This window comes from Hippopotamus amphibius, chromosome 2 (genome assembly GCF_030028045.1).
Source record: "Hippopotamus amphibius kiboko isolate mHipAmp2 chromosome 2, mHipAmp2.hap2, whole genome shotgun sequence".
In the NCBI taxonomy this organism is placed as follows: domain Eukaryota; kingdom Metazoa; phylum Chordata; class Mammalia; order Artiodactyla; family Hippopotamidae; genus Hippopotamus; species Hippopotamus amphibius.
The window spans coordinates 184,865,675-184,889,830 of NC_080187.1; the positions used below are offsets into that span (position 1 = coordinate 184,865,675).

The 24,156-nt window shown below is 38.8% G+C and overlaps 1 long non-coding RNA gene and 1 pseudogene across 2 annotated transcripts; one reads left to right on the plus strand and one right to left on the minus strand.

Annotated features, from left to right (window-relative positions):
* Positions 1-843: 843 nt before the first annotated feature.
* LOC130845792 (poly(rC)-binding protein 2-like) lies at positions 844-1,882 on the minus strand (annotated as a pseudogene).
* Positions 1,883-6,508: 4,626 nt separating this feature from the next.
* LOC130845096 (uncharacterized) lies at positions 6,509-23,802 on the plus strand. 2 transcript variants are annotated; one of them, XR_009051322.1, is made up of 5 exons: positions 6,509-6,645; positions 8,125-8,205; positions 14,147-14,211; positions 16,293-16,440; positions 17,113-23,802. It is a non-coding gene; the product is annotated as an uncharacterized LOC130845096 (long non-coding RNA). The 2 variants fall into 2 exon arrangements; XR_009051321.1 differs by having other exon boundaries at positions 16,293-23,802.
* Positions 23,803-24,156: the final 354 nt, after the last annotated feature.

The window sequence follows — 24,156 nt, forward strand, 5'->3', positions numbered from 1 at the left end:
TACCAAATGGGGCAAGAAGCTGGGGGGGAGTGGGGTTGGGGTGGGATGAATTGGGAGATTGGGATTGCCATATATACATTACTAGTAAGAAAAAAGTATCACATTATACACTTTAAATACATGCAGTTTATTGTATGTCAATTATATCTCAATAAAAGTTCTTTAAAAAAATCCACGAGCCAAACAAACAAAAAACAAATCAAAACTAGGGAGAAGCTTCTAAAACTAAATATGGATCTCAGCATTAACAGTTGAACAGAGAAAGGAATTAAAATGCTTTAATTAAAAAATCACGAGTGGGGCTTCCCTGGTGGTGCAGTGGTTAAGAATCTGCCTGCCAATGCAGGGGACATGGGTTTGAGAGCCCTGGTCCAAGAAGATCCCACATGCCGCAGAGCAATTAAGCCCGTGTGCCACAACTGTTGAGCCTGCACTCCAGAGCCTGTGAGCCACAACTACTGAGCCTGTGCTCTAGAGCCCACAAGCCACAACTACTGAGCCCACGAGTCACAACTACTGAAGCCCTCATGCCTAGAGCCTGTGCTCTGAAACAAGAGAGGCCACCACTACGAGAAGCCAGCGCACCACAACGAAGAGTAGCCCCCACTCACCACAACTAGAGGAAGCCTGCACACAGCAACAAAGACCCAACGCAGTCAATAAATAAAAAATTAAAAAACTAAGAAAATTTTTTAAAAAATCACCAGTGGATGATAAAGTGTGCAGAAACTGAAAATTTACAGACTACTTAAAACCTGAAATCACGGACTGTTCAGAAACTACACAGATGGATCACGGGTGGTGGTGAAAGCACAAAGGGATTATGGATGAATCTGCATTGTTCTAGCTGCTCCCCATGCCACCCATCTCCAAGTAAAGCCTGCCACTGATTAGATACGGAGCCAGGCTATTACTGGCAGCAGATCTAGTGATGGTAACCTGTCTGTCAGTAGATCCTTCCACTGGGTTTGCAGTGTTGATGTGCGCCCCAGATATCTGACGGATCTCATTGATTTTGGTGCCCGGACACCCGATTATGCAGCCAATCAAGTCGTTTGGAATGATCAGTTCATGGCAAGTAGTCTGAGCAGATGCATCCAAACCACTGAATCCAGTGTTGCCATACATCATGGGAAAATGAGGTTGTTGCATTGCCAACTGATGTGGCTTGGTCAGATCTGGCTGTGGAATGGTATAGGCCTCTCGAGATGGTCCCTCCAGGTCACGGTTGAGGCACATGGACCGGGTGGTGCGGGGAAAGCTCACACTTTTGCTGCCTGTGCTGTACCTGTCCTGACCACCTGCAAAGGTGACCAGAGAACTAGATGGCTTGGGGCGGTACGAGATGATCACACCCTTTGGGGAGAACTGGGAGAGTCTCCAACAAGACCACACAGATCTGTTTCACACACTCAGTGGTGGATTGTGGAATGCCAGCAATAGTGATGGCCTGCTCAGTTGAGTTGTAGAGCATATCCCCTGCCACCTGGACCTGAGCTCCTGTACTCTCTCATATTTCCTTGATCTTGCAACCACCTTTCCCGGTGAGAGAGCACACTGACTAGCAGGGACCACTAGCCTCAGGGTGACTGGGGGTCAACTGGAGGCTGTGCTGTTGGTCACAGAGCTGCTGATGTCCTCTTCCAGTTTGTCAATGATCATAGCAAAGGCTTTGAAGATGGCATGAGTGAGTCCAGCTAAAGTGATAATCCTCTCGGGACGATTCCCTTCTGAGATGTTGATACATGCACCACTCTCCTGGCTCATCTTCTTAACTGATTCTCCTGTCTTTCCCGATGATACTGCCAACTTCCTTTCCATGCATAAGTAGCCGGATGGTGAGAGTAACATTTAGTCCACCTTCAATCACACCGGTGTCCATGTCAAGCAGTGTTCTGAGGAGCTGGACTTTAAGTGGTCAAGTCTTTGGTCACTGGTGGGGGTGAAAGCCAAAAATTGCAGACGTGAGGTGACTGAGGAGAAAAAGGGAGTGGGAGGTGCGGGGGGATGGGAAAGGCAGGGGTGCCAGGAGCAGAACAACAGGGGCAGGCGGGAAGGCAAGGGGGGCCCCTGGGGGAGAGCGGAGGAGGAAAAGGGGATGGAGGAGGAGGAAGAAGAGGGAACCCAGGGAGGACAGGAGAGGGCACAGACTGCTGCCTCTGCTGGTCTGGGAAAGCAGGGTGTTGAAGAGGTATTTGTATACCCATGTTCATAGCAGCACTATTCACAATAGCCAAAGGTGGAAGCAACCTAAATGTCCATCAACACATGACTGGAAAAACAAAATGTGGTATATACATACAGTGATATATCATTCAGCCTTAAAATGGAAGGAAATTTTGACACATGCTACAACATGGATTAACCCTAAGAATATCATTCTAAGTAAAATAAGCCAATCACAAAAGGACAAATACCGTATGGTTGCAGGGCCTGGAGGAATGGGAGATTAGGGAGTGACAGCTAAGGGGTGTGGGGCTTCTTTTTTTGTATTAATGAAATGTTCTAAAATTGTGTTGATGGATATACAATTTGTGACTACACTAAAAGCCATTGAATGGTACATTTCAAATGGGTGAATTATATGACATGTGAATTATACCTCAATATAAACCTTTAAATAAAAGATCAGTGGGAATTCTCTGGCAGTCCGGAGATTAGGACTCCAGGCTTTCACTGCTGAGGGAGCAGGTTCAATCCCTGGTCGGGGAAACAAGATCCTGCAAGCCACACTGAGCAGCCTAAAAATAAAAAATAAAAATAAAAATAAAAGATCAATGTCAGACTTAAGGAAAACCTTTCATGCCATGCCATGGGATTCATTGTCAGTGGCTCAATCCTTTTCAATGTCCAAAGACAAAGCATAAAAGTAGTGTTTACTAATTTTTTAAAGTAACATAGTGCTATGAAAATAGTTAATACAGTCCCTCCATGGGAGAATAGAGGCTAAATTATCTTAATAGTTTTTGTTCAATCAGTAATAGTTAACATTTATGTGGCATTTACTATATGAAAGGCACTGTTTTGTGTGCTTGACATATGTTAATTCTTTTGTATTTTTTATTATTTTTTATTTTTATTTTTGGCTGCATTGGGTCTTCATTGCAGTGCACGGGCTTCTCAATGCGGTGGCTTCTCTTGTTGTGAAGCACAGGCTCTAGGCGAGTGGGCTTCAGTAGTTGTGGCATGTGGGCTCATTAGTTGTGGCACGTGGGCTTAGCTGCTCTGCAGCATGTGGGATCTTCCCATACCAGGGATCAAACTGGTGTCCCCTGCATTGGCAGGCAGATTCTTAACCACTGCACCACCAGGGAATTCCTGACAGATGTTAATTCTAATCCTCACAGTGACCTTAAGAGGAAAGTACAGTTATTATCACCATTTTACAGATGAGCATATTAAGGCCCAGAGAGGGTAAATGATTTTTTTCCCCAAGATCTAAGTCACACAGCTTTTTAGGGGTAGAGCCTGCATTCAAGCCCAGGAACTCTGCAGAGACCATCCTTTTAATCATTTCACTCTCCAACAACCTATATTTTTAACAAAGATAGATGTACATTCCTGCATTTAGACTAAAAAGAGAGATGGCAAGCAAGAGACACCTGTGTGTTTTAAGGTATTAAAAGTTTGAAGACCATCACCTTTTAAGAAGGACATTGCCAAAAAGATGTATCCCCAAGAAGCAAAATGGTGGAGGGTTCAGAGCAACTTACTATCTTGGGCAAGTATAGGAACCAAGGCTTTACTCTATAGAAAAAAAAAAGAAAGTAGTTATATTAAAATATTTAGTATCTATATTATTCAGATAGCTAAGGACTTCTCCTTGGAAGGCTCTATATTGTTTTTTCCAGAGGACAGAATTAGGTGGTTTAATGCAGAATTTGAGAGCATGGACTTTGGAAACAGATTGGGTAGGTTCAGATTCTGGTGTTACCACTTAATGAGGCACATGAACTTGAGTAATTCTTCTGTGTCTTCTTCCTCAACTGCGAAATTAGGGTCATGATGATGATGTTAACAGTACCAACATCACAGGTTGCTGTGAGGGTTAAATGAGTGCCTGACACATGCTAAGCATTGTATAAAATGAGTGCAAGTGACAGGTTGATGGAGTCCAGCTTATTCTAAGGAATAATTTCCTAATAATTATAACTGTTCAAATGAGGAACAGGATGTTCCCTAAACTAGTGCATTCTCTAGCCCTTAGTTGCTGGAATTGCTTAAGCAAAATCTTGAATGACCATTTCTGTCAGGGATCTTGCAGAATTCCTAAATTACAATAGAGGTTTACCTAGATGATCTAGAATTCCTGCCTGTTAGTTCATAATATAATTACTAGGTTCTCCAAGTAGCCGTAACAGTATTTTACAAAAATGTTTTGTATTTGTATTCATTTTTGTTTTTAGGAATACGCATAAGAATAGCTGCAGAATTTTAAACATGAAGAGGGATGGTCCTAAGAAAGAGGAAATAAGTGAGAAACAGTCTGTATTATCCTAACTGACCCTATTTTATGGTTTTGTTTTTTGTTCTTCCTTAGTTTCCTGTGCCCCAGGAAGAAAAATACCTGTATTTGGGAGCGATTTTCAAAATATTTTACAACTAACACTGTACTGACCAATCAGAATGTAGGCTTGGAGCAGAGTCTGGAGATCCTCTGCTATGCTGGGCTGTAAATCCCTCAGTTGCTGGATAGAGGTTAAATCTGGGAGGGTCCTGAGTAAAAGAGTGAGGCAGGGGAAGGAAACTCGAGTTTGGGACAATGGCTGCTCTTGAGCAACTGTGGAATTATTATTTTAGTAGCTGAACTAAATATCAATTGACCTTCCAATATCCTGGATTGAAGAGACCATATTTCCCCATTGAATTATCTTGGCATCTTGATCAAGAATTGACCATAAAAGTAAGGATTTGTGTCTAGACTCTCAGTTCTGTTCCATCAATTCTGTATGCCTATCCTCATAACAATACTACACTGTCTTGATTACTGTAGCTTTATAGTCATTTCTGAAAAGAGGTAGTATAATTCCTCCAACTTTATTCTTTTTCAAAATTGTCTTAGCTATTGTAGGTCCTTTGTATCTACATTTATATTTCAGGATCAGCTTGTCAGTTTCTACCAAAAAAAAAGTGCTGGGATTTTGTTAGGGATTGCATTGACTCTATAAACAATTTGAGAATTGCCATCTCAACAACATTGAGTCTAACAATCCATTATCATGGAAAGTCTCTCGACTTATTTAGATCTTCTTTCTTTCCTCTCAGCATGTTTTGTAGTTTTCAGTATATAACTCTTGGACTTGTTTTATTAAATTTTTCCTAAGAATTTTCTCATTTTTGATGCTATTTTGAATGTTGTTTTCTTAATTTCATTTTTGTTATTAGTATAAAGTTGATTTTTATATACTGATCTTGTATCCTACAACCTTGCTAAACATATAAGTTCTAGTAGTTTGTTTTGTTTTTTCTCTGTGTGTGTGTGCGCGTGTGTGTATTCCTTATGACTTTCTACAGAGGATCAAGTCATCTGCCAACGAAGCAGTTTTATTTCTTCCAATCTGGATGCCTTTTGTTTATTTGCCCTTTTTGCACTGGCTACACCCTCCAGTACAATGTAGAGTAGAGGTGGTGGGAGAGTGCTCTTAAAGGCAAAGTATTAAGTCTCACCATCGTGTGGTATTAGCTGTAGGTTTCCCCACTGATGCCCTTTATCATAAGCTTCTGTAAAAATAAGATTCCTTGGCCTCATCTAAAGGCTTAGGGAACTGGGTCTCGGAGAGCTGCATCCGCAGGGAATCTGTACTTCTAAGGAAGCAGCAGAGATGACAGCCTTGATGGTGTTTGAGGACCTATACCGCCCACCGCTTGTCGCCCGCCGTTAGGGGAGCTCCCAATTACACTCCCTGACTTTCCTGGAAGAATCACTGAAGAAAGAATCCCAATAGCCCTACAGTGGGTGTAGTAAGCAACAAAACTGTCGGTTATAACAGTTTGACATTCTGCAGAATGGCCCTCAAGGAAAAGTGACGAATCTGCTCTCGCGTATTTACCAAAACTGTAAACAGCAGCCTGGCGTTTGAGCTGTTTAACAATCGAAATGGGCTAAAGTTAAGAGACAAACTGGCGCTATTAAATCAGTTGCCTAGGTGTCGTGTTACGCCCAGTATGAAAAGCTCCTGAGCCCTGAGAATGAAATTATTAGTTTAATCTACAGTTTAATCTAACGATGGCTTAAAATTGTCAAGCGGCCTAGCCAGACTACCTAACCTTGAAATGACACTGCTTCTACGCGGAAATAATTTTACACTCCTAAAAAATGCATTACGAGAGCATTTTCCCTTATTACCTCCACCCTGAGGCCCAATCGGACCCAAAAACGGACTGAAAAAGTGGGGCTAGCACTGTTGATTGACGTACATCCCAACCACCCTACAACGGAAGAAGAGCGCGGCTGCGCAAGTCGTTACCCAATCCGTACTCAACGTCAACGGAAGAGGCGGGGCTTGTGGAAACGGCCGCCGCAGGGTTGGCAGACTTGAGAAGGACCAAAGATGGCGGAATGAGGCGCGTCGAGGCTAGCTGGCCTTTGGGCCAGGGGGAGGGCCGTCCCCCGGGCGCTCGAGTGCTTCTGCTGGCCCGTAGGAGGTAAGCCGAGAAGGCCAGCGACGGAGGAACTAGCAGGAGGTGGCGCGGCCCAACCCGTCCGGGGAACGGAGTGCACGGAGCCTGCCCGCAGCTGGCGCGGGCCTTGGCCAGGCGCCGGTTTCCTTCGGAGCTGCCCCAGGGTGGACGCCCCCGTTTTTGGGGATGGGTTGCACCACAGCTGAGACCCGACCCGCCACTGACCTCACTGCCTTGCCTTTGGCTGCCTTTGTGCTTTCGGCTTGTTCCCCGATGGTTGCACCCACGCTGGTGTATGTATGACATTCCCTGCGTCGGCCGTCGCCTTATCTTTGAAGAATATCTTTGTTTTATCGATTTATGTATGCTCCCCGCCTCACGACTTCGAGCCCGCTGTTTTGCCTGAGGGCTCAGGTCTCAGTCGAGGCCTCTTGCGACTCTGAGTATTTTGTGCCTCTTGTCTTGTTGACCTTGAGGTTTGGTGTAACAGTTTCCCCTGCTTCTCGGGATTTAATTTGGGCCTGTGTATCGTGTACGTTCTCATGCTTACCTTTATTGTATCCATTTGTTCCCACTCCCACCTCTCAAACTTTTTGAAGATCTGAGAAAGCAGCTTTGTCCTTGTATGACCTGATAGTTGCCTAATGGCGCATTAATGTCGGCTGACTCTAGGTAGAATTCCCCGTAGTTTTCCAGAACTAAAGGAGTTAGTGTACAGTTTTTATTTACATATTCTTTATAGAGAGAATGAGAAAGAGTTTGGGGAATTATTATTGTAAAGTTAATTTGTGTAGTGGGTGAGACTGCAAAGTATAATACCGTCAGGCATTTGTATTCGGTTCTTGTTCAACTTTATGGGATATCTCTTTTTGTAATTTGGGTTGTTGTGACCCCTCATTCGGTGTTTCAGTTAAATTGTGGGAAAGGTTTCTGAGTTGGTTAAGCCTGTTTAAAACTGGCACGTTAGTTAGGCACAGTTCGATTGACGTGTCCTAATACAAATGAATGTGTGTGGTGTGCTTTTTGCTGGCCCTGGATTTAGCAGAGCTGAAAACACCGGGTAAAGAAATACTTCTAAGTAAGACTTTCCTATTGCTTTTGTCGGGAGTAGTTTTTTAATTTCATCTGGGAGAAGAAAGAAGATATGGGACAGAGGAAAGGAACAGAACATTCTTCCCTCCTACCTTACAGAGGAGCGGTCATTTATACTAAAGCAAAGTTCTTTTGTGGAAGAATGTTGTCCATAGCATCATCAGATTCTCAAAGTGGACAGTGTTTAAAAACTTGACAACCACTGCTCCAGGAGTTTTGACATCTTTATAAAATTAATGCCAGTGCAGGTAGAAAGTAACTTCTTTCTGATTGTTCTTTCTGAATAGTTTTTGATAGTGATATTTTTAAGACTAGTTTGGTTCATTTGAATAATTTTGCACATAAATGCATGTAGCAAAGGTGAGGGCTGTATCCTTACTGTAATGTTCTTTTTGTTTTTCCTTATCACAGGAAGAACATTTTCCTTGACTTGTAGGTGCTTTTATATTCATCTTGAAAAGAAAACAAAATTCTGAACTCAGGATTTGGCAAGTGAGTAATAGTGGCTAATGCTTTCAAATACTGTTTAAGAAGGTTGGAAATAGCGAGATAGAAGTGGAACAAGAATTCATTAGCTTCAACAGAGGATGAATGTCAAAAGTAGCTATAAATTATTGATATTTAAGCTAAATATTTTGTCTTCAACAAAAGGAATATGTTAAGTATAAAAGAAAAATTTGATCATTTGCCCAGACCAATAATTTTTATTGGATAATGAAGAAAAGAGATTTAATTAGATTGAAGGAGATCAACTGATAAAGTATAAGTGTTACTATGTTACTGGGCAAATTTTAGAATATGTTCACTTAAGTTTTAATTATAAAGCCTTTCCAATACCCCTTTAATACCTCTGGGTATGAGTCTATTCTGAATTTACCACAGAACTAAACTACATTCTGTTGCTCAAAGAGCAAGAGATGATACTGCTTTCATAATTGATAATAACCTTATTGCAAGTTAGGGTTCATACTGTATTACTCGGGCTGCTGTAACAAAGTACTACTAACTGGGTGACTTGGAGATCAGACATCCAAAATCAAGGTGTTGGCAGGGCTGTGCTCTCCCTGAAGGCACTAGGGAAGGATTTGTTCCAGTCTTTTCTTCTAGCTTTAGGTAGTTCTTTAGCTTGTGGCAGCAGAACTCCAGTCTTCACAAGGCATTCTCCCTGTGTGTGGTCTATGTCCTAAATTCTCGCTTTTATAAGAACATCAATCAAATTAGGGGCCCACTTGGCTCCAGTATGACCTCATCTTAATTAATTACACCTGCAGTGACACTCTTTCCAAAAAAGGTCGCATTTTGAGGTACTGATGACAGCATGTGAATTTGGGGAGGACACAGTTCAAACCATAATACCTACTTAGTCATATACCTTGATTATATTATATGAAAAACATTCAGTGTTGAACTGCTTTAATGATTAAAATCTTGTATACCACTTGTATAAGGTACTCAGAGTAAGTAGTCAGAATCATAGAGACAGACAGTAGAATGGTGGCTGCCAGGGGCTGCAGGGAGGGGAAGTGGGGGATTATTATTTAATAGGTACAGAGTTTCAGTTTTGTAATGTAGAAAGAGTTCTGGAGATAGATTGTGGTGATGGTTGCACAGTAATGTGAATGTTCTTAATGCCACTGAACCAAACACTTAAAAGGGGTTAAGATGATAAATTGTATGTTATGTGTATTTTACAATAAAAAAAAATTGAAGAAAGATGTGTGAAAAACTCCAGCTGTATATATTTCGATATTAAAAGGAATAAAAGGGGAGAAAAGGAATAAATGTCCTTTAGCTTGTAGAGTCTTTATCATATGCTTTCAGAGCCAAGGCTTTGTTGCTTGGATTTGTAACCTTAATTAAGTCCAGACAGACTGTTAAATAACAAAAATTCAACTGAGTAAACTTATTTGTTTATTTAAATTGAAGTGTAGTACAATGTTGTGTTATTCTGCTGTACAGTAAAGTGACTCAGTTATACATATAGCTACATTCTTTTTTATATTCTTTTCCATTATGGTTTAACCCAGGACATTGAATATAGTTCTCTGTGCTGTACTTTAGGACCTTGTCCATCCATTCTGTATGTAATAGTTTGCACCTACTAACCCAAACTCCCAGTTCATCCATCCCTCCCCTCCCCCTCTCCCCCTTGGCAACCACAAGTCTGTGCTCGAAGTCTGTTTCTGCTTCGTAGATAGGTTCATTTGTGTCATATTTTAGATTCCACATACATATACGTGATATCATATGGTATTTGTCCTTCCCTTTCTGACTTACTTCACTTAGTATAATAATCTCTAGTTGTATCCATGTTGCTGCAGATGGTATTGTTTCATTCTTTTTTATGGCTGAGTAGTATTCTGTTGTATATGTGCACCACATCTTTATCCATTCATCTGTTGATGGACATTTAGGTTGTTTCCATGTCTTGGCTGTTGTGAATAGTGCTGCTATGAACATAGGGGTACATGTGTCTTTTTGAATTATATCCACTGAGTAAATTTAAAGATGTGATTGGCTTCATTAAATGATTCATCAATCAGGGAGCCTCCCATCTAGCAAATAGAAAAGAGCTCTGCTGAGCTATGGAAAAGAAAAGAAAGGTGAAAAGGAGGCAGAAAAAGGAAATTATTAGCAAAGAATGCATTATTTCAGGAAAGGTCATCCTCCGAAGAGGAATGGAAGGATTCTGCTGAGCAGGTAATTCCAAACTCACTGGTTAAAGGTTGCATTTCTGGAGGAGATTGAACTGCAATTGGGTTAGGTATTGAGTCTTGGTTAGGTGATGTGAGTTTAGCACAAGGGATCTGTTTTGGGCCTGAGTAATAGAAACTTGAATAATAGAAACTTAATATTGGTATAGCACAACATTCATAGCAGTCTTATCTGTAGGGAACTGATGCAAATGTAGATGCTTCTGTACTTAAAAGGTAGCTTTAAATTCTGATGTAGAATTATCTCTAATATACATGAAAGGGAAAAGCAAGGTGCAGAACAAGGTGTGTAGTGTGCTTTCATTTATGGGGAGGAAGTAAATCTACTTAAGCAAATATGTATTAGTATAGTTCATCCATATCTGGGGGCAGAAACTGTCCAACAAACCCAGCATTTGTTTTTCTTTTTCTGGCTAAGGCATGTGGCATCTTAGTTCCCCAACTAGGGATCGAACCCAAGCCCCCTGCATTGGGAGCACGGAGTCTTAACCACTGGACCACCAGGGAAGTTCCAGCATTTGTTTTTGATAAGACATTTTAAAACTTAATTTGAATGACAGTGCTATCCATTGTATTTTATGAAATGTGTTCTGAATTTACATAGCAAAATAAGAGAGTTTTTAACTCCCATGGTATATCATTCTTCCTGTCCTTAGAGGAAGCGAAATGTATGAGCTATTTATTGATGTATAACAAAAGGACCCCAAACTTAGTGGATTAAAACAGCAGTAAACATTTATTATCTTGCACAGTTTGTGTGGGTCAGGAGTTAGGGAGAAGCTTGGTTGGGGGTTTCTGACTTGAAGTCTCTTATAAGGTACAGTCAAGATAATAGCTGGGGTGGCAGTCATCTGACCTAATTCCATGGTGGCTCATTCACATGGCTAGCAAATTCCTGCTGGTGGTGGAAAGCCTCAGTTCCTTCCACTGTCAGCCTTTTCCAGGGCTGCTTGAGTGTCCTCATGATATAGCAGCTGGCTTCTCCCAGAACAAGCAATTCAGGAGAACAAGGCAGAAGCCACAATCCCATCTATGGCTGCCTCAGAAGTACTCATTCTTACTTCCTCCTCATTCTGTTAGTCACTGTTTGGACACCAGCTATTATACTGCAATACAATTCTAACACTAATCATCTGGAATTAATGCAGACTCCACAAGTCAAAGGGCATGATCCCCCAAGAAGACTGCCCTCACTTTAGATGCAAGCAGCACTTTGGAGGATCCCCAGGCCATCTGCACTTCTGATCAACTGGCTGCAGATTCATGGGTTCCCATGACTTTGTCAAAACCAATCTTTGGTTTCATATTTATTTTTTTCCTTTCTTCTTGCTGCTTTGGGTTTATTCTTATTCTTTAAGGTATAATGTTAGGTTGTTGATTTGATACACTTCTTTTTTAATTTAAGCATTTACAGCTATATATTTCTCTCTTAGCACTGCTTTTGCTACATTTTTGTTTTCATCTTAAGATATTTTCAGATTTCCCTTGTGATTTCTTCTTTGACCCATTGGTTGGTTGGGAGTATGTTGTTTAATTTCCACTGGTTCATTTACTGGAAATTCCATTGATTTGTAGTCTCCCTCCAGGGACAAAGGCCCATCAAATTTTTTATTATACAGTAGCCGCACAGATGAACCCTGATTCATTTTTAGAAGGGATTATTAAAGGGTGTGAACACCAGGAGGCAGCAATAAGGGGGGACCATCTTAGAAGCTGGCTACTGCATAAGGTCATTTGACTGAGATCTGGCTAGCTCAAGAGCTACATTGAAAATTCCTGTTTTCCCTTTTCATCCTCTCAATAAGTCAGATTTTCTAATATAAAGTTATATTTTTTATATATCAACAGCACTACACAAGTGAGTTCAGAGACCCAGAAATACATAGTAAGGCACCAACTTTACAGGAATGCATTTGTAAGTTTTGTAGATCGGAGTATATAGTTGTACTTTCTTCACCTAACTTAGAACCTGTCTATTTAAATTTTAGCTCATGTTGACTAAGTGTACTTAAGAGCCCTGCTATTCAGTTATTCAACAAATTTTTATTAAGTGCTTACTATGGGTCACATGCTATTCTAGGTGCCTGGGATTCACCAGTGAACAAAACAGGTTCCTTCCTGGTGGAGGTTACATTTTAGACAGGACACATGAGAAACATAGTAAGTATTGTACCTTACATAAGTACCTTATGTAGTGTTTCGTGGGTGGATTAGGAGGAAAAGTAGAACAAGATAAAGGGGAATGGTGGGAATACATCTGTGGATAGGATGGGGGGAACAATATAATCTTAAATCAGGTCTCACAGTAGGCCTCTTTGAGAAAATGACATTTGAATAAAAACTTTAAGGTGAGGGGATTAGCTCTGTGGCTGCCTGGGAAAAGAGTCTTCTCACAAAGAGAACAGCCAGTACACAGGGTATAAGGTAGGAGCGTGTCTGACATTCCAGGAAGAGCATCATGATGAAGGGGGAGATAGAATTGGCATCAGAAGAGATACGGTGGGGATCTTAGGGGGGATTATGGGTAATGATCAAAACTTTGTCTTTTATACTAAGCTGTTATTCATTCGGTTTTCAAATGTGGCCTACAGTTTGTGATACATACATGTTAGAGTTGAATCATCCTGTTTGAGATGTGAAACTGGGTATTATGAAGAGAATACAAGCTTATGATGTTCTGGCATTATTGCCTAATGTTAAGATGTAGATTGGAGGATGAGGTTTATATATGATGAATGTATGCATTTTTATTAGTTGATATTGCTAAAGAAATTTGTTTTTAAGAGTAGACAGTTTATTAAGAAAAGGTACATCTTAAAATTGAAGTGTGGTTAATTTACAACATTGTGTTAGTTTTACATGTACGGGTAAGTCATTCAGATATATATATTTGTGTGTATACATACACACACACACACACACACATTCTTTTTCAGATTCTTTTCCATTATAGGTTATTCCAAGATATAGAGTATAGTTCCCTGTGCTATATGGTATGTCCTTGTTTACCTATGTTATACATAGTAGTGTGTGTATGTTAATCCCATACTCCTAATTTATTTGCCGCCATCCCCTTTGGTAACCGTAAATTTGTTTTCTACTTCTGTGAATCTATTTCTGTTTTGTAAATAAGTTCATTTGTATCATATTTTTTTAGGTTCCACATATAAGTGATATCATATGGTATTTGTCTTTCTCTGTATGGCTTACTTCACTTAGTATGATCATCTCTAGGTCCATCCATGTTGCTACAGATGGCATTTAGGAAAAGGTGTTGGTTTGTTTGTTTGGGGCTGCACCACATGGCATGCAGGATCAAACCCACACCCCCCCCTGCATTGAAAGTGCAGAGTCTTAACCACTGGACTGCCAGGGAAGTCTGAAAAAGGTGCATTTTTAAAAGACTTCTTTGGTACTTGTTTGGTTTATATAGAATTTTTTCTGCATATTTGTGGAAAGAACCAGCTTGTATCTTCTTTCTCCTTCAACATTACTGCCAATTATTGGCCATTAGAATTGAACTACAGAACAGTCTAGTGGTTGGTACAAGCTTTGAACTAGCCTGAGTAAGCTTCTATGATGAAACAGCCCTGTTCTCCGTAGGGTTCTACATATGTGGATCTTCTCAGTTTTTCCTCTCACTTCCTCTGCTGCTTTTATAACGAATGCAAATTCTGTGGTTCTTTTCCTTCTAATTAATTTACATTTTCCTTTTGTAGATTTTGAATCAGAACTGTCTTGTCTTCAACCAGAAGAGGTTATTCAAGCTCAGTTTGGAATTGAGGTATTTTTTTTTATCTCTGTGACATACTAAAATGGAGGGCTAGGAAGACTAGTTAGCGAATCACTATCGGCCATTTTTTTAAACTTAAGTAATTTATTTAAGCTTTTGATACGCATCTGTGATTGATTTATCATCATACATACATAAAATTTATCATTTTAACTATATTTAAATGTACAATTTAGTGGCACTAAGTATATTCACATTGTTCTGCAACCATTACCACTATTTCCAGAACTTACTCATCATCCCAAACAAACTCAATACCCATTAATCAGTAACTCCCCATTTCCCTAACCCCCCAATTCCTAGTCACCTCAATTCCATTTTCTTTCTCTATGAATTTGCCTAATCTAGGTACCACATGTAAGTGGACTTACACAATATTTGTCCTTTTTTGTCTGATTTACTTTTGCAAATATTTGCAGTTTAACAAGTATGATGTTTAACAGCAATGAACTGCTAATGTTTTTACATGCTTGCATTTGGTGATCATGGGACAGTACATATTGTTTTACCTATGTTTATAGTTTACAAAATTTTCATTGTTCACTCTTAGTCTTAGGTAGTTGAAGATAATTCCAAGTAAGATGATACATATGGTTTGTTTGTTTGTTTTGTGTGTGGTTTTTTTTTTTTTTTTTGGCACACGGGCTTAGTTGCTCCGTAGCATGTGGGATCTTCCTGGAGCAGGGATCGAACCTGTGTCCCCTGCATTGGCAGGCGGATTCTTAACCACTGCGCCACCTAGGAAGCCCTGTGTGTGTTTTATTTTTAATCTTTATTGGTGTATAATGGCTTTAAAGTATTGTGTTAGTTTCTGCTGTACAACAAAGTGAATCAGCTATATGTATACATATATCCCCATATCCCTCAGTCCTGAGCCTCCCTCCCAACCTCCCTACCTCCCCCCTTTAGGTCTTCACAAAGCATCAAGCTGATCTCCCTGTGCTCTGTAGTAGCTTCCCACTAGCCATCTATTTTACATTTTGTGATGTGTATATGTCAATGCTACTCTCTCACTACGTCCCAGCTTCCCCTTCCCCCAGTGTCCTCAAGTCCATTCTCTATGTCTGCATCTCTATTCCTGCCTTGCCACTGGGTTCATCAGTACCATTTCTCTAGATTCCATATATATGCATTAGCATACGGTATTTATTTTTCTCTTTCTGATTTACTTCACTTTGTATGACAGACTCTAGGTCCATCCACCTCACTACAAATAGCTCAATTTTATTCCTTTTTATGGCTGAGTAATATTCCATTGTATATATGTGCCACATCTTCTTTATCCATTCATCTGTCAATGGACTTTTAGGTTGCTTCCATGTCCTGGCTATTGTAAATAATGGTGCAATGAACATTGTGGTACAATACATATTGTTCTGAGTATTAAGTATTGAAACATCAACTTTGGAGTATAATACTGCTTTTAAACACATGTTTTATATAGAATCATTTCATGGACTATATTACTCCATTTGCATAAGAGGAAATTAACATGTGTATCTCATATAATGTAAGTTTTTATATAAATCTAGCTTTTTGTATCATACTTACATATTCTTCCTGGCTACTGCTGCTGCTTTTTTTTTTTTTTTAATTTTATTATTTATTTGTTTATTTTTACTTATTTATTTTTTGTCAGCACTGCGAGGCACGTGGGAATCTTAGTTCCCCAACCAGGGATCTAGCCCACGCCCCCTGTGTTGAAAGGTGGAATCTTAAGACTCTGGACACTGGGAAAGTCCCTGCTTCTGCTTTTCTAATGAGAATACTGAATTTGGTGATGTGGTTGGACATTTCCTTTTAAACAATATGTAATCCAAAAATTTTTTTCCTGTGTGTTTTAAAATATTGTTTTTAAAAAGTAAGCTGATATAGAAGTACCTATCTTAATCTTCCTGTTTTTAATTTATTTTGTATTTCCAGGTATTTCTGTTGTCTCCTGGAGTAGGGTTGTCCTACTTCCTTTATCAGGCCACCTTCCCTATTCTTGAAATGTGGATATCTCTTCTCTACACTTTACCTCCATGATTTGGATTGGAAAAGGCTGCTTTTCTTTTTGTTCCACCTCTCAGATTCAACGAAGAGAAGCCCATGGGATACAGTCATCCTGCCAACTTCTGTAGGAAGAAAGAAGCAACAGACATGCATCTTCTGCTGCAATTTGCTTAATCACAAAGAAATTATTTTACAAGCTGAAAGCTGATATCTGATTGGAAACAGGTGCTTAGATGGTGATATTTGTGAATTCTTTACCTTTTGTTCTAAACAAGAAGGCTAAATAGCAAGTATGGATGACAACAGGGTAGTTTTGTTGTTGTTGTTTTTTTTAATGTCTTCCAGTTTTAGCCACTGTCATGATAAGCACAGTTGAGACTTGCAGCAGTAAATTCCAAATATGTGTTCTAATTTGAAGTGAAAGAGATGCTTAAAAAATTACATATATATCTAAACCCTGGCTCATCCTTCAACATAGATTTACTGGGTAAGAACAAGGGTCCAACTTTGCAATAAAACCTTTGGTGTGATAAAGAAGCATAAAGACAGGATGTCACAGGATTAATTTCATATGTGAATAAATCATCACAACTCTATAAATACACATTTTTTACATGTGTAAGTCTGCATTTTTGGATGATAAGAGGGATTTTTCTCCTGGAGAAGTTAGCTGTGGTGGGCTTCTTTCTCAGAAGTCTTTGGATATATGGTATTTTTTAATGTTTTTTCATTCTTCTACGGAATAACCACATTGTGCAGATGCTAACCCTATGAATACATGCTTGGGTTTAGTGAAAGGTGATAAAAGGAAACAAAACTGTTTTGAGTTCTGGGATGGAGCCCTCACCTCCCTAGGATGAGAGACTGCTGTGTTACAGATCATTCTTTTTTGTCCAGTTTTATATAGCGCTTGAGACTTGGTTTTACATGCTGCTAAGGCTGGAAGAAAAGTGGCATGAGTGGTTTTTCTGTTCAGAAGATGGGATGGACCCTACAGTATGACCTGCCTTCACCTTTGGACATAGAGGAGTGGAGAGAAAAATGAGGAAAGTTTCCATATTACTCCTTCCTCCTAAGAAAAAGAAGTGAAAATGCTTTATGCAGCTCCATCTGACTTTATGGTGTTTCATATTCTATAGCTTCATTTTTTGTAAAAGCATAAATAACTTCTTTCCCTTGACCCAGGATGGGTTCTTGGGTATTTGATTTATTTTTCTAGGCGATAGGTGTAATGTTCAGCTGAAAAGGCTGGGACTCAGGTAACTTTCCTCAGTTGGAACTGAACTTTCTCATCAGAGAATGGGCCTCAGAAGAAACGGTCCCAGACTGTGGTTGGGTCAGTGTAGATTCAGAAGAAATTCAGGGTCTGAAAAACAAAACAAAACAAACTTCAAACAAGAAAAATAGTTCCAATAAGAAATAATGAATTTCCTTTCTTTGTGTTAAAACTTACACTATCTGCTGAACATACTATAGGGTAAAGCTGTCCTTGCTTCCAAATCAACAGAGGACCATTGTATGAATTGCCAGGTATTTACATAAGAAGAATGAAACCTTTATAAGTCTGTGAGTAGAGAAAGAATTTAAAGCTGGTTAGATGAAATTAAGAACAAATCATCTTAGATCATCTCTGTCATACGGGGAATGTTTGCTGAGGGCCATACATGCTGTGCTGCTGAAATCTTGGGGCAGATTTACCAGAATTTGAGAGTGATAGAAATAGCCAAAAATGGGAAATATTGAGCACTCCTAATGATTAATTAAATTGGTCAGCCAATTTGAATTGGCATAAGAAAGTGTTTTAGTAAAATAATTACATAATATAAAATATAATTTCCTTTAATTGGGGGCAATTACTGAGTGGTAAAGCATAGTAGAAGTAATTTGGATAAAGATACACTTCCTAATGTTTTCTTTCAGTATTTTGGAATTGATAAAGACAGAATGGAACCTACATACAAGAGTCCTGTTGGTATGTTGAGAATATAACATCATGGAGAATTTGTATCTTCAGTTGTCTGTTACCCATCTTCCTCATGTTTTTTTTGGCAACTTTCTGGCTAGGATTGTTTGGCAGGGGATAGATACCCTGTACTATCAGCACCAGTGAAACCATTTCTGGCGCACTTGTTTGAATGTGTATGTGTATCAGACTCATCTTCTCTAGTTGCTTTGCATATTTTCATTTCACAGCTAAGAGAACCACTATTTAATGCTCTCTTTCAAGTTGTTTCTGCATCTTCCATGATTTTCACCAGATGGCATTTAACAAAATGGGTATATTCCAGTTGTACTTGCCCAGTGTTTACTTAATGCATCTACATTGTTTTTCATGGTCTGTTTTGGTCCACTTCATGATGGCAAAAGCTATGATTTTAGGCAGGACTGTGCCTCAGCCTGTAGCTGTGCCCACTTCCTTTCCTTTGCTTATCCATGTTAGCTGGCAGTTTTTCTTTTAAAAAGTTGAACAAAAATGGGATATGTGCAATAGAAATATATATATGTATATTTTAATACTTGTGGACAGATGTTACAAGTTGTTTAAGAACAACAAAATCACCAATGTCTTCCATTTTGAGATGTGTATAGTTTTGTAAGCATTAGTGCTTGGTAGCATATTGTAGTGCCATGTTAGGGGTTAGTGCATGAGCCTAGTAATAATATAAACTTCAGGATGAATTAATGAAAATAATAGTGTAAAAAGAGTGGAAAATCTAGACCTTTTCTTTTCTCATAAATATCTGAATCCGTGATATTCTCCCTGGGGAAAAGAGATTGAGGCCAAAAAGACTCATTTATGAATAGAAATATGGGATCACAAGGTGAGATACTGTCTTTGAGAATATTTAAGCTTTCCATGAGGTAGTTGGAAACCAGTTGCCTTTGTGTCTTATGAAACCTTACATCAAAATGAGGCCTCATTTCATGATTCTGCTTTGCTCTGTAAGTTTGAGGTGAGTGTTCTTACACTGTTTTCACATTGTATGTCTTGTAGATTTATTGCTTTCCCACTCTTTTTGCACTGGATTATTTTATATTTTGCATGTCTTACTGAGTTGCTGTGTTAATTGCTCAAGTGAGTGTTTTTCTAATCTGAAGACCATTTAGGTTTCCCATCTGCAGTATGCTACACGTTAACAGAAGAACACTGGTCAGTTCAGTGCCCTAGGTTAATTTATCATGGGCGTTTCCTGTTTCCAAATCTGCTGAATTGTATATTGATGGGATTCCAGGCCTTTTCTTGAGAATTGGAAATGTAGCTAAATGGAGGCTACCTATAGATTGCCATGTATCAATATTAACTAACTCTCTGCTTATAGTAAATTGCCTCAGACAGCTTTTACCTTTTCCTGCTTTCCTTGTAGAAATAAAAGTTGTTTTGTTCTGAAAGCATAGCTTTCTGTAGAAAAGAAATTCCTACCTCTAAAAGCTTTCTTGAGAATTTGGAAATGGCGGTTTTCTGGGGTGATTTTTAAATCTCAGTATTAGGAGAGTCCAGGATTTGTCACTGATTCTATAGTTACTATGATAGGAAATGCAAGAGATTTTTAATGTGGTGTGTCTCGTGAGCAGAAGTAGGCTTAAACAGATTGACTCTTGGGCAGCAGATCTCAAAGGACCCAGGTTTTGGTTCTTATAGTGTACTTACAAAGTAGTTGTACTCTTGGTCCAAGTAGTTTAGGGCCTGGGAGAATCCACTGCTGAAAAGCATTTAAACATTAAAAAAAAAAAGCTCTGAAAAGGTAATGAGTGCAAAATAGCACAGTATATATAGGAAAAGATATTTCCTGTTGCAAAAAAAAAAAAAAAGCCATAAAACAAACAATTTTCAAGAGGTAGAGTTTCAGTAGCAATAACAGTTTTGCATGTATACTAAGTTGCATTAGCAGGGTTGTACAGTAGAATACTACTTGAGTTTGAGGCTCTGTGATAACAGAATTCCATGAAAGGAAAAAGATGTAGGTAAAGAGAATATAAAAGGTACTTAAAAAAACAAACTATGAATGTATATGGGTATATCATTATGTGAGAAATAGCAACTTTTGTGTAAGTTAAAGGTTAAAGACCCTACTTGTTTCCTAGAGTAGAGGGTTAGAGCCATTGAATGAAGCTTTTCTAATGCTTAACCTGGAAACAAATGTACTCCTACTGAGTAGCCTCACTGAAGCCATTGTGTGGGGATTTTGCTTACTATGTTTCTATTAACAACAGGCATTTACAAAATGGTGTACTTTTTGTTCTGTCACCTCTTCTTTCTCCATTAGTTTCCTGGGTGCATTTTTTAAAGAGAGAAAAGTTTGTTGTATGTGTATGTTTAGAGTTAAAAAAAAAACAAACAAGAACTTGAATAGCTGGCTTTTCCTCATGCCTATTAGTGTAGAGGAGTTAGTATTTAAAGGTGTAAAGCATAAGGATTGAAGGGAATGGCCAAAGACAGTACATTGTCTAACGTAGATGTGCTGAGGCCTGTGGCCTATGACTGCTTATTTTAATAAGAACCCAGCAAACTAGTTTCTTGATCTGAAGAATCACACAGCCCTCACAACAGGATGTAATAGTGGAACAAGGGTGACTTCTTACTCCCTTTTACCTCATGTTTACCTTGGCCATTTAGCACCTTGGAGATCCCTGAAAAGATTGTGTCTGTGTTCCCTTGTTTTCCCAGGGGAAAAAACTGAAAGATGGGTGGATCTAAGAAAATAGTGCCTCTTGAATATTAAATTCTTAAATGGCAACTTCCAAAGGATAGAGAGAAGGCTATATTAAATTGACTATAGCTCCTCTTTAAATGTCCTATGTCTTCAGTTGGTATTAGAGACATTGGAATAACCAAGCAATATTAAGACATCTGCACGGTCATGAGGACACCACTGCATATTACAGTGATGTCAACAGTTTAGTTAGAACAATTAAAGATTACCTTTAACAGCCACGTTAATAGTTTCAAATGCTGAAATGTGCTACAAGTTTTTGTAGTCTCAAAGTAAGGTTGATACTTTTCACTGTTGTTGTGGTGTCATGTTTACTCATTGTGTACCTGTGATATGCAAAATATGAAGAGACCCTTGGCCTCCAGGAGTTTACATTCTCATGGTGCTGCTGGTACAAGCAAATTGCTTCTAGTTTATGCAGAACATTGCTTGGCTGTTAATCATACCATGTTTGGAAGGATTCCTTGGCCAATAGTTTTCAAAAGCAGAGGGCTATGCTAAACTTCAGGGCATTGATTTTTGAGTTTACATTGTATTAGCTCTGCTGTTCATAAACTCCTTTTCCCCAGGGAGCAAGTAATGCTTATTAATGTGAATCAGAAACCATTCTGCCTAAGAGCATCATCATCTCTGTACCACCTATGCTCTTCTATACCATCACTGTCAGTAAATGGCCAGGAAAACTTACTGCTCCAGAGGATATCTCTCAGTACTCTATTTTCCCAAATTTTTACATCATTCTCTACCCAAAAGGACCAGGATTTGCAATTAAGCCTTTTATAACTGAATAGTGGTCCTAATTTTAACCTTTTTGTGTGTAACTTTTGTACTTCTATTCTGAAGCAGCATTGTGATAGATGTGGAGCACCTGCCTGCATTTCTAAGCAATCACTTTATTAACCCACATTTTCAGTTGAAACTTTGCATGTATCCGTGTAATTTCCCCTAATTCCTCTGAGTCAAGGGGTTTACTCTGCATGTTTATTAAAACTGGGTCTGGATGGAAGTGCAAGCAATAGTGGCAGGCCCATAACTCTTATTTTAGAGTATAATATTCTAATGCATGGTTGAAAATGTCCCGTGTTACGTGGTTGCTAGTGATTATATATATGCAGTTATTAATAATGAAGCAATAGAGACTTAAACCACTAGCTTGAATTTATTGTTTGGATTATTAGTTTTCATTTTCTAAGATTATCTTACTTCCATTGAAAATGGGAGCTAGAAGATAAACAGGGGCAACCATAAGACATTCACACTGTCAGGAATAGAGCATAACAGTGCTCACCCTCTAACCTCTTGCCTGGTTCCACTAGTCCCCAAGCATGTTTAAAAACAAAAGGCACACACACAAAAAAAACACACACATTAAGCATGTTGAATAAATAAGCTGCTATGGCTATAATAATCAGAAAGGTGCAGAGTTTCAGAAAGGGTATGGAATACCAGTGTGAAAGATGTAGAGTAACTAGGGATGGGGTTTGTCTGATACAGTTCATGTGGCTTAAGTTTGGATCTCTTAAGACTGGAATCTTGGAAGTGAATAGAGGCAGTATGCACGTATTTCAGATGTTCTAGGAGTTTCAGGTAACTAGGCAATTCTTTAGATGGTACTGGTATTACCCAGCCATAAAAGATCCTTCCAGCAAAGGAGCCCATTCCACTTTATGAAAATAGTCCTTAAAATATAGAGACATCTGTGGTTTGGTTTCTCTGTTGTTACTGTATTATATTTAAATTTTTAAAGAAATTTTTTTAGAGCCAGAGTTTAATCCTTGATGTTTTGGTTAGACTTCATAATTTGTTGCCTAAAGCTTTTGATGCTAGGTAGACAGGAGCAAGTTTTCCTGTTTTGAAAAAAAGAAAAACCTTGCCATCTGTTTCACTTGGAGAAAATAGATCAGTTTATTGCAATAGCTTAAAATTTTTTGAGATGATTCCTGACTTTGAAATAACCCATAGAAGTACATGTGATCGTGACAAATACTATACAAATGTGATTCGTTGTATCTGAAAGAGACCTAAGTAGAAGGGAATTCAGGATTAGACTGGATGATTTTCACTAGGCCGCTTCCATGTTTCATGTTCTATGATTGAAAAATAATTTTTCCAAAATTATTTCAACCTCATTTTAATCTCCACTGTGGGATTTCACTCTGAATACCTTTGTAATGGTAACTTTCCAGTAGTTCCGAATTGAGTAACTTATAGTCATTTTACCCAGTTCAGGAAGTGAAACCTCATAACCCATATGTAAAGCTTCTCTTTGGTACTTATCAATAACACGTCTGCTAGACAGTGAAAACAATGTTCCTATTATTCCACTAGGCCATATTAAAATGTTAATATTAGAAACCCAAACAGGATTTCTTCAGGAACCCATACTCCTAAACCTTCAAAGTCAGAATAGATATCTCAAGGTTAGAATTTTCAAAAGTTTATCTCCCTTGGTGATGGTATGCCATGCCATAGATTAAAATATAATTTTCTCCCAGGGATAAGTATTCTGGCAATACATTATCATCAGTCCTTAAGCAACAGTAAGTCTTGGCGTTCACCTTAAAACCACCTATTACTGGTAATTTAAAAGATTCATATTAGAATAACCTTTGCATAGAGTTTTATTTCAGTAGCTTTTGTTTTTACTTGCTTTTCAGATTTTCATTGCCTCACTGATATATAAGATAACGTTAAAAGAATTTCATTGAATGTTTGAAGTTTTACAAAAGGCAGCTTGCTTTCTAATCTATGCATCTTTGGGATTTTAGAAGAAATTTTATTCTTTGTTGTAAAAAGGAACTGCTGTAAGAGTTGGAAACTCTGCACCTGTGTACATATATATTTTGGCAATAAAGCAGCACGAGCTGAGAATGCACTGAAATTTCACTGTGTTATTATTTGGAATGGGTAATTCTAACAATGCAGTAAATTATGGAGATGGAAGAAGGAACCTGTCCACAGACCTGTGCTGAGGTAAGCTCCAGATAAAAGACAAAAGGACCTGGGTTTCTTGATACCAAGTGGTGGTAGTTTCTGGTGTAGTTCAAGGGAAAAACAGGCAACCATATGAATAAAGAGATAGCTTATTTAAACTATGCCCTTATGCCATTCCCTTTTTTACCTTTAGGGCCAACCTTATGCTAGGTCTAGGAGCAAATGTTTAGTTTCTGGTAAGGAAACAGTGATATAATAAATTCAATAATGATACAATTATTGCAGATAATCCTAT